Consider the following 9,351-nt stretch of genomic DNA (forward strand, 5'->3'; position numbering starts at 1 on the left):
AGTAGAACCATCTGTATCTCCCCTCAAATTTCTTAATATATTTGTATAAATATATACGCATATTTATACTTATATAATCTATCAATTTTTGGCCTGTCAAATGGTGACACTTTCCTCATACAGTTCTTGTGAATGTTGAATTACTGTATATCAATCACCTAATACATTATAACTTATGATGTATAAGTTATACATTATATAACTTATAGTGGCATTGATAAAATATAACAATTCTCATAAGTGATGTCCAAATTCCTGAGGGGAGAATGGAAAATACACCTTGCTAAGAAGTAGTCTCATGTTAAATCAAGAGAGTCTATTTTCAGCATTATACTGCCAAATGGTTTTCCTTTAAATTACTGTAAAATCAAATGAAAGAGGACTCCAAGGTAGCTTTATGGCCAGGTGCATCCAGAATACCTTTAGGGGCTATAAATAAGGGCTAGAACAGAAAATATAGGCTGGAGGCAGAAATCTATTAAATACCTCAAGAGAGAGTCATCTTTTGGCTTCCATTGTCGCTAAAAAGAAGTCAATTGCCATCTCATAATGTTTCCTTTGCAAGGAATCTTTGAATTTTATCTAGTTTTTAAAAAGTATTTTCTATTTGCTTGGTTTTCTGCAGTTTCTCAATGATTTGCTTAGGTTTGGTTTTCTTTTTATTATTTAACTCAGGATTCCTTAGTCTTCTAAAATCTGTGGTTTGGTGTCTTAAATCAGTTCTGTTAAATTTGTTCTGATAAAACTGTTAAATTTATCAGCCTTTATTTATTTAAATATATATTTTTTTATCCTAGTCTCCCCCAAACATAAAGGATTTGCAAATGCTCCTGGGGCAACAATGGCTTCCATGTTAGTTTACCTCTCTGGCTTCCTAACTTCCATTTACCTTTAGCTTAGTAATTCCTTTCTATCTGGTATTCTTTGATGCATTTAAGTATGTGTGTGTGTGTATTTTTTTAGGAGGTACTGAAGATTGAACCCAGGACTTTGTACATGGGAATTAGGTGCTCAACCACTGAGCTACATTTGCTTCCCAATCAGACATGGTTTTTCGTTTGTTCGTTTTTAGGAATTCCTGGGGCTTGAACCCGCGACCTTATACATGGGAAGCAGGCACTCAACTGCTTGAGCTACATCTGCTCCCCTAAGAATATATTTTAAAATATTTTAGTTAGCATTTTTAGTTGTTTTCTGTGGAGGAATTTGATATGTGGATTGAGGGAGGAGGGAATGTTGATGTTAAGAAGACTAAGTCATCTGCTCATGCAACTTACTTGTACATTTTAGACCTGCCTGAGCCTGAGCTCTCATATGCCAAGTTTCCTCTTGATGATAGATTCATGCTGTGCCTACCTAACTTTATGACTTGGTGAGTCAGACAGCACCCAATTTATCATAGTCACATGGTTCCCTGACGCCCCATAATTAGGTGTTTACTCTGACCCAATAATAAGCCAGAAGCTGTTTCTTAAAAGCAGAATAGCAATCTGTAGAAAAGGATAGAAATTTGCCCCTGGTTCTAGAGATATTTCCTGTGATTTCTCCTACGGGTACATGTAAGAGGCTTCATATAGTATCTCTATTTGCTACAGCCTGACTGAATTATTGGGTCTGCAGGATCATAAGGCTTAAGTGGAAGACAAGCTTGCATTCAGTCTGGACTTGTTTCTATTACTCTGGTCCTCAATTGAAATTTAAGTGACTCAAAATATGATTCAAAATAGCACACTCACATATGATAATGTTGCTTCCAAAATCAAAGAAGAAACTGATATGTTATGCCTCCTTTCTATGGTAGTGTGAGGTACAACAGTTTGCTTTCACCTACAAAGGGATACAGTGACATTTTCCAGTACATTGGACCCCCAGAAACTTCACTGAGATACCAAATCCCTGAGTTTTTGTGGGGCTTAGTTTCCACTCTCTGGTTTGCATATGTCTTATCCAGGAATCTCAAGTACTTGCTAATTCCTTGTTATTATATCCAATAAACATAATGTCATCAATAGAGGAACTACTATAATTTTTTATTTTTTATTTTTTAATGTTATACTGATCAAGGTCTCAGTGGACTGTATTATGGCAGAGATAGGAGAATTGAGGGAGATGTGGGGCAGTACTGTGAATGTGTACTGTTAACCCTGCAAAGTAAAAGCATACTGTTTCTTGGAATCCTTGCAAATTTGTATGGAGAAAAAAGCAAAACCAGTTCAATAGTTGCCCACCAAGTGCTAGGGTTGTATTGGTTTTCTCCAGAAAAGATATTACATTTGGGACAGAACCTTCCATTAGCATTATTTCCTGATTCAACATACAATAATTAATTTATTATCCAAGATCCATTCAACTTCTGCACAAGCCAGTAAGTAAATTAAATGGGGATCTGATAGGCATTATCACTTCTGCACCTTTCTACTCATTGATGGTGCACTAATCTGTGCAATTCCCTCAGGAATTCATACTACCTTGGTATGGAAGGAAAATTCCTGGGGCTTCCACTTAGCTCATGCTACCATAATGGTCCTTATCCCATGAGTTAGAGTGAATATGGAGATCCCATCAGTTCCCAAATATGCCTTTTCCAATGAAACATTCAAGTAATCTTCTAAAGGTCTAGATATTTCCTTTCTCCAGTGCATAGTTCTTTTAGTAAATGGCTGTATGACCTTTGTGGAAGGCTTGAATGAAGTTTTACAGTATATGTTTATGGCACTGTTGCAGAGTTCTCCATCAAGGAGAGCCAGCATTCTTTTAAATCAAGGACCTCTGGGTCTGCAAACTGGCTTAGGTATGGGAACTGGATGAGAGGCCATAACTTGCCATTATGGCAACAAAAGTCAAGTTTTTAGTCATTGGAGCTAGAGTTTATCTGTTTTGTAGATTAAAAAATCTAATAGTCTGCCCAAGAATTTAATTCCTAGGGATTCTGCTTTCATTTAGCTATCACTAGAGATCCTTTCAAGCCAAAACAATCTAATTACAACTATCATGGCTGCCTTTCATGATAAATGCACCCATTTTGTCTTTGGCAGTTGTACACTGCAACTTGATATCATGATTCCCACTGAATCAGAGAGCCCACCTTAATGGTAGGAGCTTCCATGGTCATATCTGACCTGCAATGGAGAGCAACCACAGAGCTTTTCAAAAGTACATGTGCTCAGGAAGCGGATGTGGCTCAAGTGATTGGGCTCCCATCTACCATATGGGAGACCCTGGGTTCATTTCCTGGGGCTGCCTGGTGAAGATATGCTGACCTGTGCTGTGGAAAGCTGACAGCCTATGTTGCAGAGAGCTGACAGCCTACAGCAGAGAGCTGGCAAAGCAAGATGACACAATAAAGTGAGATGCAGAGGAAAGACAGTGAAAGACACAGCAGACCAGGGAGCTCAGGTGGCTTAAGCAATTGAATATCTCCGTCTCATGCCTGAGGACCCAGGATTGGTTCCTGGTGCCTTCTAAAGAGAAGACAAGCAGACAAGATCTCCACATTCACCCTAACTCATGGGGTAAAGGGCCATTATGGTAGGATGAGCTAAGTGGAAGTCCCTGGAATTTCCCTTCCATACCAAGATAGTATGAATTCCTGGGGGAATTGCACAAATTAGTGCCACCATCCATGACTAGAAAGGTGCAGAGGTACAGAAGAACACACAGCAGATGGACACAGAGAGCAGACAGTGAGTGCAGGTGGCAGGGTGGGGGGAATAAATAAAATAAAAAACAAATCTGTTTTTAAAAATAGTACATGTGTGTGGGAGGAGGGGCACCCGGCTTGCCTCAGTGGCAAACAGTGCGGCAAGAGGTGACACCGCCTCTGCCCACCAGGCCTAGATAAGGTGACCACGCCTGACTAGGCCTTTGCTGCTAAAGGCTAGCCGGCACAGCCCTCCCCCTTCCTATCTCCGCCTAGCCCAGCTCTCACTTCCCCTCCCCCCTCCCTTAAACCTAATCTCTTAGTACGCTGTTTGCCCAGCAACAGCTTACAACCACCTATCAGCTTAGTAACAGTGACAGCCTATCAAGAGTTAGCACATACTCTACTGGCCAATCACTAGCCCAATGCCAGAACATTGCCTTGTATGGAAACAGCATTTGCCCTAGCCAATCAGAATCCGCCACACCACTCCCCAATCTTATAAATCTGCATCCCCTTCCACAATAGACCAGACTTGTGCCATCAGCCTGTCTCCGCGACTCCTTCCTGGGTCGTGCACCCTCCACGCCTTCGGAGCCCCTGAGGGAAGCCTCAGCTGCCGTACGAGGCTTTCTTCCCCACACCAGGGACCCCGCTCATCCCACAATGGGACCCCACTCGTCCTGCAACAGGGACCCCGCTCGTCCCATAACAGGGACCCCGTTTTGTCCCTCAACTGGCGCCCAACGTGGGGCAAAGCAACCCCACCACAGCACAACGTGGGGCCAAAGCAACTCCACCACTGCACCGCTCCGAGGGTAAGGGCCCCGAGAACCTCTGCCGCCTCACTCCATAACCTGGCGGCCCCCCCCTCCTCTCTTCTCACTCCTATCTTTTTGCTCTGCATTGCTGCTCCTGAACCTTGGCGACCTCATACGATCCACGGCGGTCTGGAAGATTCGCTGGATGGCTTTCTCCTTCCATGTCGGGGGCTTATACCGACCCGCTATGATCAAGAGGCACCAATAAAACTCTCAGGAGCGTGTGCCTGAGCACCTCCGCCCCTGCCTTCACCTCCGCGTCCTCCCCCGCCAACGTCGAGAGCCCCGGCATATTAAAAACAAAGGGGGAGATGTGGGAGGAGGGGCACCCGGCTTGCCTCAGTGGCAAACAGTGCGGCAAGAGGTGACACCGCCTCTGCCCACCGGGCCTAGACAAGGTGACCACGCCTGACTAGGCCTTTGCTGCTAACGGCTAGCCGGCACAGCCCTCCCCCTTCCTATCTCTCGCCTAGCCCAGCTCTCACTTCCCCTCCCCCCTCCCTTAAACCTAATCTCTTAGTACGCTGTTTGCCCAGCAACAGCTTACAACCACCTATCAGCTTAGTAACAGTGACAGCCTATCAAGAGTTAGCACATACTCTACTGGCCAATCACTAGCCCAATGCCAGAACATTGCCTTGTATGGAAACAGCATTTGCCCTAGCCAATCAGAACCCGCCACACCACTCCCCAATCCTATAAATCTGCATCCCCTTCCATAATAGACCAGACTTGTGCCATCAGCCTGTCTCCGCGACTCCTTCCTGGGTTGTGCGCCCTCCATGCCTTCGGAGCCCCCAAGGGAAGCCTCAGTGGCCGTACGAGGCTTTCTTCCCCACGCCAGGGACCCCACTCGTCCCACAACGGGACCCCACTCGTCCTGCAACAGGGACCCCGCTCGTCCCATAACAGGGACCCCGTTTCGTCCCTCACATGTGCTTTCCTCATTAATGCATTTTCCCATATCTTAGTGAAGATTTTTTCCTCAAAAATTCTTAGGAATTACAGCTGAGGAGATCATGCATGATAAAGCTACTCCAACATTTCTATTTTTTTTTTATCAGCACAATTTTTAAAATTTATTGATCACACTGTCAGAAATATCACATGAGGCAAAGTAATCCACAACAAATAGTAATTACATATTTATAAAATTATACAAACATTAGTTCTTTGTTGAACAGAGATACTATGTTGTTTCTCATCAGTTTGTCTTTACTTTTTTTTTTAATGAATCAATTTTATGGATACATATTAATAAAGCATAAAAATATCCATCCAAAGTTTATAATCATTGGCATTCAGTATAATCACAGTTTTCCTTCATCACTTCAATCATTTCTAGAGCATTTTCAATATTTCAATAATTGTAATGATAATACTAAAAAACATAAACCAATCAACCGGCCATACAAACAAGACTCATCACTTCTCAATCTCTTTGTGCTTTTCTGATCATATGTAGCTACTATTCTGTTTCCTTCTCTCTAGTTTATTTGTATTTATATTTTGTAAAAACAGTCTTACATATGCAATATACTCATATTCGTATCAACATTTCTATTTTGATATGCCTTTGGATTCCTTTCTCTGTATCATGTCAAAGAAGCTCTGGCATTTCAATCTCATTGAGTGTAGGCTACCAATCAGTCCAATATTTAGTCCACCAACCAACTAGCTTGTTAAAGCCACTTCCAGCTGAATGAATTAATATATTACTTCCTCAATAGCTAGCAAATGCACACATATGAATTTAATTTAATCTAGTGTTATAGTCCACCCTTCATCTTCTACACTCTTGGAATATATTCCCACACATAGTTCCCATGTTTCTGCCAAATACAGCAGCAACATTTTGCAATAGTTTTGGTGAATACTACTTGACTCCTTGGAACACGCTGAGACTTGATCTTGGTAATGGTTCAGGTAATAACCATTACCTAAATGAGTATCCCCTTGCAAGGCATCTTGAGAATGAGCATCCCCTTGTAAAGCATTTACCCTAGATGAGGTAATCACAGGTTTTTATTTTTTTAAATTTTTTTTCTCTCCCCCGCCCCCAGTTGTCTGTTCTCTGTGTCTATTTGCTGCATATTCTTCTTTGTCTGCTTCTGTTGTTGTCAGCAGCAGGGGAATCTGTGTTTCTTTTTGTTGTGTCATCTTGTGTCAGCTCTCCGTGTGTGCAGTGCCATTCCCGGGGAGGCTGAACTTTCTTTTGTGCTGGGTGGCTTTCCTTATGGGGTGCACTCCTTGTGCGTGGGGCTCCCCTATGTGGGGACACCCCTGCGTGGCACGGCACTCCTTGCGTGCATCAGCACTGTGTGTGGGCCAGCTCCACACGGGTCAAGGAGGCCTGGGGTTTGAACCGTGGACCTCCCATGTGGTAGACGGACGCCCTAACCACTGGGCCAAGTCCGCTTCCCCACAGGTTTTTAAAGTAGAGCAAGACTTGTCTTCTCAAAGAACAGGAGGGCTAGCTACTTCTACTGGCAAGGGAAGCTCCTATGACTCAGGGTTTCCAAGAGCCTTAGTATCATCTGAGTCCAGCCAGATGTCCTCATACCAAATTTCAGTGTTCTGTTCTTTTCCAATAAGTGCCCTAACTTTCACATTATAAACATGGAGACATTGTGAGTTGAACTAATATTGTAATTCTACAATCTGCCCAATTTGAGTTTTAGCAATATGTTCTCTGTGGTTATAAGAAATAAGAGATTCTTTTAGAGTTGCCTTGGAAACTCACTTGTTTTCACATTGTGACTTGTACTGAGAGTTTAAGGGCCTGAGTTTATAGTTTTCTTTCTCTAAGGACCACTGGGCATTCAGAATAACCCAGCCTACCAGGCCTTGTCATCATCATTACTGCCATATTGGTCAGACGTATCAGGCCCGTGATTTCCCAAAGGACTTGTTTCATTGTCTCTTCATCACAGTCAACCACAGATAATCACATAATCAATTGTGATGCCACAGCATTTCATGGATTACTAGTATCCAGTTTGCAGAGAGTTCAGCACTGTGTTCAAGTCAAAGGAAAAATCAAAGGAATTCCAAAATTCCTTTTTTTTTTTCCAAAATTCCTGTCTTTGAGGGTATGGAATGATGCCCAATACCAAATATTACTCAGTTAGTATTCATTCAGTAGACAGAAACCATACCAATAATTTAAACAGGGAAACTTTAATACAAAACTTTTACCTAGTAAAAAGGAAGCTAACTATTAATAAGGATAAAATAGGACTCTAGGGTGTACTCAAATAGCAACTGAAGAAAGCAGCTACTACATCTATAACTGAGGGAATGGGAACAAGTAAAGAACATAGCAGAGATCTCTGCCTTCCACAACGTTTAGATTCAGTCCTTTTGGACTGGTAGCCACAGAACACGCACACTGCCATGGTGGAAACACATGCTGGAGGGTGGGGATGAAGCTGGTCCCTAGGAATGGCCTATTCCTACGTAGTGGAGAAACTTGCCAGAAGGAGAAGACTACCAGTCTGCAGCAAGAAACTGGGGGGGGGGGGGGGGGGGTGCTGGGCGGCAGCTGGTCAGTGAAGGTTGCCAAGGTGAGTGCTACATGGATGAGCAGTACCAAAGAAGGAAGGAGAGTCCTTTCCTCCTGCTTCGGTCTTTCATTGTCCCTCTGGTGGCCACTATTGATAAAGACAGACATCCAGCTAACTTGGCAAAGGAGAAATGTCTAAGGGTCCAGTTCCAGTATTACAAATTCAGGGCAAAGGAAGATGGATTTAGAGTTGAGAAGCAGTAAAATAACAACTGGAACAACTTCCGTTATATAAACTCTTGCTAGGAAAATGGTATCCAATAGAAAATAGGGACAATATTTCTTTCTTCATATGTTCTACTTTCACTGAAAGAAGGTGATAATATCACACCAAGATAAAATCCTTGGTGTGTTCCCCAAATACCTTTGGGGACAGTGAAAAGAAAATAAAAGTATGCTAACTTTACTAAAGGAGAATTAGAGCTTGAAAAATGCAAGATGATTAGGAGCAAAGCACTTTGTGCATCACTGGGAAACCAGGAAACAGTTCAGTGTATAAACAGCTCATTGTATAAAACATTTTTCATGTTTCCTACTTTATGTTATTTGTGAAATGGGAAGAGAGAACAAATGTGAGTAGATTCAATATATGACTAAAGAAGAAAAAAGCTGGGGTACTGGTTTCTATTCTACATACTAGGGGCTATTAGAAGAAAAGCTGGGAGCAGATGTAGCTCAAGTGGTTAGTGCCTGCTTCTCACATAGGAGGTCCCGGGTTCAGTCCCCAGTGTCTCCTAAGAACACAAAAAACAAACAAGCAAACAAATGAAAAAACCAACTCAGGGGTTCCAGTGTGGCTCAGTGGTTGAGTGTTGAGCACCAATCTCGCACAATCCCTGGCCCTAGTACTTAAAAGAAAAAAAAGCAACTTCCCTTACCCTTGACTGCTTTTCAGCTAGTTGAAGATCTACAAGTCACCAAGACTCCTTTTCTCCAAACCAAATAATCTAACTTTCATTACTGTTACTGGTGCATATGGAAGACAGGTGTCCTTTATCTGCTATTTATTTTGTGGCTTCAGTTAAAATAGTTCTACAGTTACACAAGTTCTGCCTTTGTAATGAGGAGTTTGAACCAGAGATTTCTAAGATTTCCTTGTTATAAATTTTAAAACATACATAGTTTTTATAGTCTTTTCTTGATCATAAGTTCTTCATGAGTGGTCTTTAGTATACATATATCTGTCTCATACTGTGATGTCTAGAACTGAATTTGGTAATACAAGGACAGAATGAGGTATGGCCAGAACTTCTCTGGTAAGATCTGTTCCCATTAACTTTTTGTAAAACACAACCCACTTTTTTGAGCATATTGCATTCAGCTTA

The sequence above is a fragment of the Dasypus novemcinctus genome, chromosome 15 (assembly GCF_030445035.2).
Source record: "Dasypus novemcinctus isolate mDasNov1 chromosome 15, mDasNov1.1.hap2, whole genome shotgun sequence".
Taxonomy (NCBI): Eukaryota; Metazoa; Chordata; class Mammalia; order Cingulata; family Dasypodidae; genus Dasypus; species Dasypus novemcinctus.